General features: G+C 41.7%; 1 pseudogene; it reads left to right on the forward strand.

Annotated features, from left to right (window-relative positions):
• The first annotated feature begins 2,510 nt into the window (after positions 1-2,510).
• Positions 2,511-3,505, forward strand: LOC138803795 (mRNA decay activator protein ZFP36L1-like; annotated as a pseudogene).
• Positions 3,506-11,590: the final 8,085 nt, after the last annotated feature.

The following is an 11,590-nucleotide window of genomic DNA, read 5'->3' on the forward strand; positions in this document are numbered from 1 at the left end:
GTGTGAGACACTTGTTGCCAGCTCCAACTACTATCCAAGGAGACACATGGCTTTATTGATACAGCTGGTTGGCCTTGGTTTATGATTAGTGGAGATTGGAGTTGGAACTCCAGCCTTTCCTAGGGCCTGAATAGGTAATTCTAGGCATCTTGTCACCATGCATCAGACAGAATTGCCTTTAGCCTACTTGTCACAGAATTGAGAGGAAACTGCCAAGTCTCCTGGAATTCAGGGCCATTGCAAGGGATATCTGTTGGTTCTGAGTAACCAGGGCTGCCATTTCCATAGCCTTTCAGTCCTCCAGATTTGCCTGCTAGATCACTGTGCTTCCTATGCTTCCAGCACCTTTCACTCACAAGGACTAGGGCAGGCCCAGGACTCTGCTTTGAGGTGCCATGTTTGTTTATTGGGCGAAGAATATGAATGTAAGAATCAGCAAACTCACTCAATCCAGGGCATAGAAAGCTGTTCACAGGCTTTCAGGATTTCAGCTTGACCATTCTGGGGTTGACTCCCACTGCCCCTACCTTGAAGCATCCTCTTCAGAACCTAGATCAAGAGGGTCCATAAGGGGCCTGCATTGCATCTCAACACTGCCTAGCTGCTTTCCTGCTAAGCTGCTCCTCCTGCACTCCTCCTGCTATGTGTGATGAAGGGGGCCAGAAAATCTATACCAAAATAATCCTGCTATAGCATGTGGGGTCAAAGTTCATAGGGCATAGAAACATTTTCCTGGGTTTTCATACTCAGGAAAATGAATGATTATTCTCTTTTTTGATTGGTTTTGTTTTTCATTATTTCTGGATGCTGTATATGTAAACACAGACTGGTTCAAATGTGCTCTTTGAACAATGTCTTAATTTGATAAGCAGACATCTCACAATAAGTCAAATACCCAATAGCCCCATTTGTCAAAGGTCTTCTCTTCTCCAACACCTTCAGGAAGATGCAAGAAAGAAAAGAAAATATTTTTGTAACCCTTCTCTTTGATCCATGGGTGAACACAAAGTGTGGATCCAAAGTGTGGATCAAAGTGTGGTAAAGCAACAGTCTTGACCAAAAAAGCTCAGGGATAGCACCTAGACCCTGAGTTCAAGCCCTTGGAACAAAACAAAAGCACAAGAAAACAATCCACAATATGTATGGGATATATGGATATACCTGTATTATACCATAACTATGCTGTAAAAATAAACCTATTAGAAAATTTAAATTTGTTTTCTTTTGTAGCTCAGTACCCAAAGCTCAGGCCTATAATATTACTTACTCAAGAGACACTTCTCATCAACTCACCAGGAAAAAGCTGGGAGTGAAAGTGTTGCTCAAGGGGCAGAGTGCCCGCCACAAAACTAAAAGATAAAACAAAAAGCTTGAGCTCTGTATTTAAACAGAATACTGGACCAAAATATTTCTTTTGTGTCCCTGTCTAGCTTCTATCTTTCTAGAGTGAACTGAATCAATACTGTTCCATTTTTACCAGAGAAAAAATTGGATCTGAAAATGGTGCTGGGAAAACTAGATATTCACCTTCAGAAGATTGAAACTCAGTTGCTATCTCTTACACCATACCACCTACACACACACACACACACACACACACACACACACACACACACACACACACACACACACACACACACACACACACACATTAATTCAATTTAATCAAAAGATCAGTGCTAGAGAACCTGCTATTGATTACATGTAACACTCAGATTAGCCCCTTCCAAGTCAAATCTCTGGGGCTAGGGAGTGAACTCCAGGCCAGACACACACTAGGCAATGCTCTAACATTTGAACTGTGCCTCTATCCCTTTTTTATTTAATATTTTTGAGAGGGTCTTACTACCTTGCTTCAAAGTGCCACTGAATGTATATCCTTGCACTGTTCCCCAAAAGCCCAAATTACAGCCTCTGCCAACATTTCCAGTTTTTCTCATTTTTCTTCCTATCTTCCACACACATAATCTCACTTCAGAAGATACTTTTCTCAGGTATTTGTTCTGATGAAAAACTGACTACTTGCCTGGTGCTAGTGGCTCACGCCTGTAATTCTAGCTACTCAGGAGGCTGAGATCTAAGGATCACAGTTCAAAGCCAGCCCAGCAGAAAAGTCAGTGAGACACGTATCTCAAATTAACCACTAGAATACCGGAAGTGGTGCTATGGCTCAAGCAGTAGAATGTTCGTCTTGAGCTGAAGAGCACAGGGATAGTGCCCAAGTCCAGAGTTCAAGCCCCACGACTTACGAAAAACAAACAAAAAACCTGACTACATGCAACCCAATTAATATGCAGCAATCCCTTGTATTTGATGCACTGACATTTTATAATCTAAAAAGAAAACAAAAAAAATCCACTTAAAGTTCTATGAGGGCAGAGTGAGAAAGGTGAGGGGCCCTGGGATTAGACATGTGGGACTCCTGACCTAAGTGGCAGAGTAAGCACCTTTCCCACATCAGGACCTTCATGACACCAAATCTGCACCTTTGTCCTCTGTCAGTGTCCACAATGACTACCCCACTCATATCTGCCACCATTTTCAACTTGAGAGAAGCTTTATGCAAGTTTTGGTTGCCAAGATGCTCAATGACAGAGCTCCCAGAGAAGGGGCTGCTTGCTGGACAGGAAGGCAGTGGTCTCTCCTGCTGCTGAGGTGTTTCCCTTGGAGGCACTTGGCCTACACCCTGCCCAGCACCAAGTTCCACCAGAGCTAGGTCATCAGCAACCTGAAGGGTGAGCCAGTCCCAGTCTTGTACTCTAGGGACAGCAGCTTCAGAGACTGCTCTTTCTCACAGGTGCTGAGCAGCTGCTGCCCAATCAGAAGCAGACCAAAAGGGGCAGGTCAATTCCAGTCGCTATAAGAACTAGCTATTCCTCCAATTTGAAGAAAACACCTATAAATATAGAGACAAGTGTCACTTCATGCACAGCATCCACAAGCTCCACAGCCTAGCCTGCCATCCCAAGTGCAAGATCTAGTACCTTCCATGTCACCAACCTTTGCCTCTATGAGCCCTGCTGCCACTTCATCCACAAAGCCAAGGAACACAGAGCCCTGGCCAGGACCTTTCTGCAGACCTTCCCTATCTCCAGCATAGCTTTAGCTTTGCTGGATTTTCCAGTGCCAATGAGACTGCTGCCACCACGAGGCTGCTAGATAGCCCCACGTCGATCATCCCAACACCCATCCTGATTGCCGATGACCTCCTGGGTTCACCCAACCTTCCTGATGGCACCAATAACCCCTTCACCTTCTAGAGTCAGGTATTTGTTCTTTACCTCTTTCATGGGGCTGCCTTTCATGTCTACCCCACCACCTTCCTATTCTGATCCATGTCTGAGTTCTCTCACATGTTTGATTCTCATGCCACCCCTCAGAATTCTCTCTTGGGTCAAGGCTACCTGTGCAGTACAGCAGGAGCCATGCTGGGTCAGATTCACCCATCTTGGACAATTCAGGAGACCTGCCCATTTTCAGCAAACTTTCCATCTCATATGACTAAAGCACCAGGGTAAGGAGGGACACCCCCAATCCATTCCTTCTACTCCCCTTCCTCCTGCACCACATCCTAGATCCAATTAATCACCAAAAAACCTGGAAGTGACCTGTATTTCAAGTGGTACAGTACTAGCTTCATGCTAAATGAAGCTCAAGGATAGCTCCTATCCTGAATTCAAGCACCAAGACCACCACAGAACATCAACAATAAAAAGATGAGTGATTTGGAAATGGAAAAAGGCCTTTAAATTCAAGTAGATCCACTGAAATGGAAAAAATAACCCTGTCCTATGACTAAAGGACTCAATATTGTACTTTATTTTACTTTTTATCAGTTGTGGAGCTTTAGTCATGGCCTGGGCAACGTCCCAGAACTTTTTTGCTCAAGACTAGCACTCTACTTCTTTAAGCAACAGCTACATATCTGGTTTTGGGGGTGGTTAATTAGAGTAAGAATATCACAGACTTTCTTGCTCAGGCTGGCTTTGAATTGTGATCCTCAGATCTCAGCCTCCTAGAAGCTAGGATAACAAATGTGAGTCATCAGTGCCCAGCTAGGACTTAATATTTCTAAAAGAGGGCTGGGAAGTTGGCTCAGTGGTAGAGCGCTTGCATTGCATGCCTGAGGCCCTGGGTTCAATTCCTCAGCACCACATAAGCAAAAAGAAAAAAGCCAGAAGTGGCGCTATGGCTCAAGTGGTAGAGCGCTAGCCTTGAGCTGAAGAGCTGAGGGACAGTGCCCAGGCCCAGAGTTCAGGCCCCACAACTGGACCCAAAAAGATAAAATATTTCTAAAAGAGCAGTACTTTTCAAATTGCCTTTGCATTCAAAATACCCCTTACAAGATTGTGACCTGGGTTTAAATTAATTGCAAATTCATTCTAAAATGTGTAAGAGACTATAAGAAATCCTAAACAAACTAATTGGATACTGCAAAAACAAGAGGAAGTTAAGTAGGGGAGGATGACTCACATCTGTGATTTTCGCTACACAGAAAGAAGAGATCTGAGGACGGTAATTCAAAACCCACCTGAGGAAGAAAAACCTTTCCAAAAATTATTTCCAAAAAAACAACAACAAATATCCCAAATTGGAGCTATGGACAAGAGAAAAAACTGTTCAAGGACAGTATTAACATGTACTTTTCCTTTTTCCTGTATATGTTTTTCTTTAGTTTAAAATTGCCATTGCCCAAATTTTGTTTCTCTGATATATTTATCTTTCATGCCACCTTGGAATTTGAACTCAGGACCTTGCTCTCTTGCTTATTTTTTGTTCAACACTTGTACATAGAACTTTAGCTACACCTCTAGTTCCTGACTTTTACTGATTCATTGAATAAGGGTCTTTAAGATTTGTCTGCAGGTGCTGCTTTGAACCTCCATCTTTAGAATATGCCACTTTAGAAGCTACAATTAGTGAGATGGTCCATGACACCTGGCAAGTCATTTTCCATTTATGCAAGTCTTCTTTCTCCTATTTATGATGTATTTTATGTCAGTGTTCATATTTCTTATGTATCTTTTTTCCAAATTTTTTATTGTGATTGATTACATAATTTCATAAATTTCAAAGTATTTTGGGATAGTGATGCTTAGTTAAAGTCACAAACACATTCTAACACTCATGGGACAAATTGCCTATCATGGTCCATGAAGTTTATGATTTCTATGGGCTTTGACTATACAGTTATTTCTTCCATATTGAGTGATATTGCATAGTGTCAGCTGTTTTCTCTTTCCCACTCATTTCCTCCCTCCCATCGCTGCCTTTAAGTTGCTTGGTTTGTTTTGATCAATGTCCGGTGCAGCCGATGGGTCCCACTGTTGTATGTTTTCCCGTTTCCCTCTAGTTCTGTGTCCTCCTCCTAGTTTCCCTCCGATGTGCACATATATACCATATGTGGTCAGCGGCATGGGGTCATTTAGTAATCATTGGACTAGATGAGTGGGGGTCTTTTGTTTCTCGAGTCTTGTTTACTGTGTATGTTCTGGATTTAACATCCACTTATCAGGGAGACCATGTGCCATTTGTCTCTTTCCTCTTGGCTTACCTCACTCAACATGATTTCTTCTAGTTCTATCCATTTCCCTGTGAATGCCATTATTTTATTCTTTCTAATGGCAGCATAATATTCCATTGGATATAAATACAATTTTTTGATCCATTCATCTGTAGTGAGAGCATCTGGGTTTTTTCCATATCCTGGCTATTGTGAACAGTGCTGCAATAAACATGGAGGTGCATATGTCCTTGTATCCTGGTTCCTGTTGTTCAGGATAGATGCCTAAGAGTGGTTAGTGCATGGTGACAGGCTGGAGTCCACTTTTAGTTTTCTGCATGTGGCCGCCCAGTTTTCCCAGCACCAGTAGTTGAAGAGGCTGTGCTTCTTCCACTGTATGTGTTTGGCTCCTTTGTCATTTTCAGCTGATTATAGGCATGTAGTTTTGTTTCTGGATCTTCTATTCTATTCCCTTGGTCTTTGGGGGTCTGTTTCTTTTATGGGGGGGTCTGGTCATGGGGCCTGAACTCTGGGCCTGGGTGCTGTCCCTCAGCTCTTCAGCTCAAGGCTAGTGCTCTACCACTTGAGCCATAGCACCACTTCCGGCTTTTTTCTTTTTGCTTATGTGGTGCTGAGGAATCGAACTCAGGGTCTCAGGCATGCAAAGCAAGTGCTCTACCACTGAGCCACCTTCCCAGCCCCTCAGGGGTCTGTTTTTGTGCCAGTACCATGCTGTCTTTGTCATTATGGATCTATAATAGAGTTTGAAGTCAGGCATCGAGATCCCTCCCATGTTTTCTTTTTTGCCTAGAATTATTTTGGCTATTCTAGTTCTTTTGATGTCCATATGAATTTTTGGACTGTTTTCTTTCTGTATTTCAGCAATGTACATCATTGGGATTTTAATAGGAATTGCATTAAATTTGTATATTAATTTTGGCATTTTCACTACATTGTCTGCCTATCCAAGAACAGGGAAGGTCTTTCCACTTTCTGGTGTCCTCTATAATTTCTTTCTTTAAGTTTTTATAGTTTTAATTAAACAGTTCTTTTGCATCTTTGGTTAGGCTAATTCCTAAATATTTTATTTGGGGGGGGGGTATTGTGAATGAGGCCGTTTCCTTGATTTCCTTTCCTGCTTGTACATTGTTTGTGTACAGGAAGGCAACTGATTTTTGTGGGTTTATTTTGTATCCTGCTACTTTGCTGAATTAGTTTATAAGTTCTAAGAGCTTGAGGGTGAAGTTTTTGGGATCATGGAGGTATAGTATCCTGTCATCTGCCCAAAGAGATAATTTAACTTCTTCCTTCCCTATGCGGATCCCTTTAATGTCTTTTTCTTGCCTTATTGCTCTGGCTAAGGTTTCCAGAAGTATATTGAAGAAGAGTGGAGAAAGTGGGAATCCTTGCCTTGTTCCTGATTTTAGGAGAATTGGTTGTTTTCCCCATTAAGTATAATATTGGCTGTTGGTCTGTCGTATATGGCTTTTATTGTTTTAAGGAATGTTCCTTCTATTCCTATTTTTCCCAGAGCTTTTAACATGAATATTGTCTCATATCAAAAGCTTTTTTCTGCATCAATGGAGATACTCATGTGGCTCTTGACCTTGGGTCTGTTGATATGATGGATTACATTTATTAAATTATGTAGGTTAAACCATCCATGCATCTCTGAAATGAAGCCTACTTGGTCATGATGTATGTTTTTTTTATATGTTTCTGGATTCTGTTGGATAGAATTTTGTTAATGATCTTTGTCTGTGTTCATCAAGAAGATTGGTCTGTAGTTTTTTTGTTGTTGCTGTTGTTGGGTCTTTGCTTGGGTTGGGGATGAGTGTGATATTGGCATCGTAGAATGAGTTTTGGATAGCTCCCTCTTTTTCTATTTCATAGAAGAGGCTGGGGAGTATGGGTGTTAGTTCCTCATTAAACGTCTTACAGAATTCCGTAGTGAATGCATCTTGTCCTGGGCTTTTCCTTGTTCGAAAACTTCTGATTGCTTCCTTTATCTCATTGTAAGATATTGGCTTTTTTAATTGATTCGTTCTTTGCTCAGATTGGGTAACTTGTATTTCTCTAAAAATGCATCCATTTCTGATAGGTTTTCTTTCTTTCTTTCTTTCTTTCTTTCTTTCTTTCTTTAGAGAGTATGGATTCTGGATATAGTTCTTTAGAATTGCTTGGATGTCTTGGGTATTTGTTGTGATTTTTCCCGTGGCATCCCTGATCTTGTTAATTTGGGTTTCCTCTCTTAAGTAATCTTGCCAAAGGTCCATCAATTTTATGTATTTTTTTTAAAAAAACAGCTTTTTGTTTTATTAATTTTATTTATAATTTTCTTAATCTCTAGCTCATTAATTTCAGCTCTTAATTTGGTAATCTGGTTCCGTCTAGTAACTTTAGGTTCCACTTTTTTCATGTTTTTCTAGTAGTTTACAACATGGGATTATTTACTTAGTCCATCTCTATTTTCTTGATGTGGACACTGAGGGCAATAAATTTGCCCCCTCAGGAATGCTTTTGCTGTGTCCCACAGGTTTCTTGATGTGTATTCATTTTCATTGAATTGTGGGATCCTATGTATCTTGTTAAATATTTTCTCCCCAAACTAGGTTTTTGATGTTATTTAGGGTGAAATTTTCTTAGATGTTTGCATGAAGCACAATGGATGTGTAATGATACTTGAATTCACTGTTGGAAGAGAGTCCCATGTACCACTACATTTACTCTGGCATTTGTCCCAATTGACAGATTATGAGCTTGAGGATCAAGGAGGAACACCTTTCTAGGATGTCTGGTCTGCTATGTCTGCTATGTCCTAGAGCTAGAGGCATGGCATGGACTTTTGCCACTGCCTATGCATTTAATAGTTGCCTCTATATTCAATAGATTCCCTTGTACAGCTACAGGTATTTCAACCCACTCAGGACCCATGTGCCTGGGTCATCAGATTATAGGAAGAAAAAATCCACAGTATATAGGATTCAAGAATTGTACAACATAAATATTGACATTCTAATAGAGTTAGAAGAGTAAATAAAATAAACATTTTACATCAATCATGACAAAAAGTAAAATAGATATTTTCCCAGGGAGGGGAGAAGGAACCTATAACACTAGATCTTCCTATAAGTTGCCTATAAGCAGAAATGCTAGGTCAGGGTAGTCAAAGGGATCTACCACCTCATTACAGAAAGGCTTCTCTTCCTGAGTTGAGGGAGGGACATATTCAAATTTCTCCATTGGAGATTGGTTTTCCTGCAGCAGATACTCTGTGAGGACAGACTCCCTTTCCTCAACCGAATCAAGCTTTGAGACATCACTTATTGGTGCTTCTGAACACAGACTGGGGAAATTTTCCTCAAACCCCACAAGTGCTGGTTTATCCTTCTTGCCAAGACATGTCCTGATTTGACTCACTTGGAGCTGATCTAGGCAGACTGTGAAAGTCAAGTGAATAAATTCTGGATCTTCTTCCACTGGAGTACCTGCAGGTTCATCTGCGTCATGTGTAGGGTTCAGAACAAGTGGGACATCCACAGGACTCGAAATCTGCTTGGTCTTTTCTGCAAATGGCCTTATCTGCTCTACATTCACATTCTTTCTGGAGTCCAGTGATGACTCCAGATCTCCATCATCACCATTGGTGACGCCACTGAGGGTTCTTTATTTCGAATTCAGAGAAAGCTGCTCTATGGTGATCGAAACCTGAGAATGTAAATAAGTAAAGGATTCTTAGAGTGGAGTCTATAAGTTCAGGTGTAATTAAACTGCCATGAGGTTTTAATGAAGAAAGCTATTGAACTTGAGTTTGGACTGAACAGTGGTGAGAAGGTAGGGAGTTTCTAATCAGCACCGATGCCTGAATATTTTAAAAAAGAAACAGGCATTACCTGGCAGAGAATATCCATAAAAGGACATTTTGTCAAGCTGGGTAGTACTAAGGGCTCCTGGCCAATCACCATCCTGAGAAGCCCATCCCTAGGGGCCTAGTTTCGATCACTACTCACAAAATCTTGGCACCTATACAAGGACTCCTCTTTTTTCTAGCTCTGATAAATCATGTGTCACTCCACTGGTCAAGAAGGATGTGTAAGAGGAAGAGCAAGTCCAAGAGTGCAAGTTGAATATGACATAGTATATGAGTTTATTCAGGGTGTCTTGGTTCCTGGGCTCATAGAAGTCATCAGTGGAAAAGTCCATCCGCAAAGTGAAGATGGAATAAAGGGTTCTGGGAGCAGATTGGTGGCAAGGTGAGAACCTGCCCTCCCCCTTCTCTGCCTCCCATAGCCCCTTTCTTACAAACCCCATGCAGAGGCTGTCCATCCTCTATGCAGGGGTGCATTTATTAGGAAGTGGGAGGAGATTCCTGGGATTAGGATGCTTCTCACAACCCAGTTCTAAGAAGCTGCTGCAAGACAATTCTCCATATTTCTCACTGTGGGTTGTTCCCCCCAGGATATGATTCTCTGCACACAATATTCCCTTGTCATTGATGAGAGACCACAACCACACCCACACCTATGCCATCTGCCAACTACTAAAGTCCCAAGCCTTAACTCCCTGGTGGAAATCATAAATAGTGTGCAAAGGAGAAATGTGTACTTTGAATCAGAAGCCTCAAAGATACCCAGTTTGCTAGGAGAGGCCTTCTCTTTGTGCCAGAGTTCACTTACTTCTTGTTCATCTTCCTTACAGTTAGGGCAGAGGGATCTGTACCTATGGGAGGACAGGAGAACATCACTTTAATGGCTCCTCTTTTCAGAACTAACAGGACACCTAAGGATCTGGCTAAGTCCCAGATGGGAATGTGAAACTGAGAGACAACAGTGAAGTATGTCTATTCAGTCCTGTGAAAATTCTGCTAAGAGGCTTATAGAAGTCTGTTCAAAGTAAATGTGCCAATGGTTCACCTCCAATCTTAGCTAATCAGGATGCAGAGATCTGAGAATCACCGTTTGAAGCAAGTCTGGCAGAAAATTTTGAAGATCCTTATCTAAAAGGCAGAAATGACCCTGTGACTCAAATGGTAGAGTGCTAGCTGTGAGCACCAAAAGATTGGTACTTAGACCCTGAGTTCAAGTAGCAAGACATAAAAAGTAAATGGTTCAGGGCTTACAAATGGAAGGCATCCCTACTGGCTCAGAAGTCATTTAGCCACCTTTGACACCCTAGCCCTTTCTCTGATTACATTATTTCACAGGCCTCCAGGATTACTACTGAAAACTTATTTACAAATGGTAAATGTGATTTCCTGGAGCCTCAGCTAGGTGAGAGCTACTGGCTCATGCCTGTAATCCTGGTTTGTCACAGATTTCTAATGCTCCAGTAGCTTCTGAGGGAAATGAAATGTCCTGGCTGGCCAGTCTTAAGAAATTAGTCATGGTGTGTTTTTCTTTGTCTTATGCCAAGTTCTTGTGAGAAGACCCCAGTGAAACAAACAGTCTCAGATTGGAGCCAGTACTCCCAAGACTCATCCATGAGGGCTGGCTGAGCAGCCCCAGATTGAAAGAGGAGCACTCACTTTTTAAACATAACAGCCAGCACTTGCTCCATTTTCCCACAGCCTATAGTTGTATAGGAAGTTTTGAATAAAGAAAAGATCTCCTTTCTGGTGGGCAGGGACTAGGTTAATCACAAGCATCTCCAGGCCTGCCTCCAAGCTCCATAATTTACAGGGTATATCCCAGGTTGGAGCTGACTCCTTTTCACACTAAGGTGGTAAAAAGAATGGATCTTTCAAACATGGAATTGGGAGCACACTTCAAATTGAGTAACTGTAATAGAGTGGATTGAAAACTACGTAGAAAGAATTATTTCAATATAGACACTTAAAAGCACACAAGAAGATGGTTCTAGTCTGAGTAGGATGAGATCAAATAGGTTTCCTATCATGATTACACCTCGCCTGAGTTGCTCTGTATTTCTCTTGGTTTCTACTTGGACAAAGGCCTGAGAAACTAGATTTGGTTCTTGGCACTGATCTAATGTCTGAAGCTTTGAGTGATGCACTCACTCTTGCCTGAGACCAGAGTCTCCTGACTTCTTTTTTTTGGGGGGGGGGCGTCATGGGGCCTGAACTCTGGG

The sequence above is a fragment of the Dipodomys merriami genome, unplaced genomic scaffold (genome assembly GCF_024711535.1).
Source record: "Dipodomys merriami isolate MVZ:Mamm:240054 unplaced genomic scaffold, mDipMer1.0.p SCAF_3488, whole genome shotgun sequence".
Lineage (NCBI taxonomy): Eukaryota > Metazoa > Chordata > Mammalia > Rodentia > Heteromyidae > Dipodomys > Dipodomys merriami.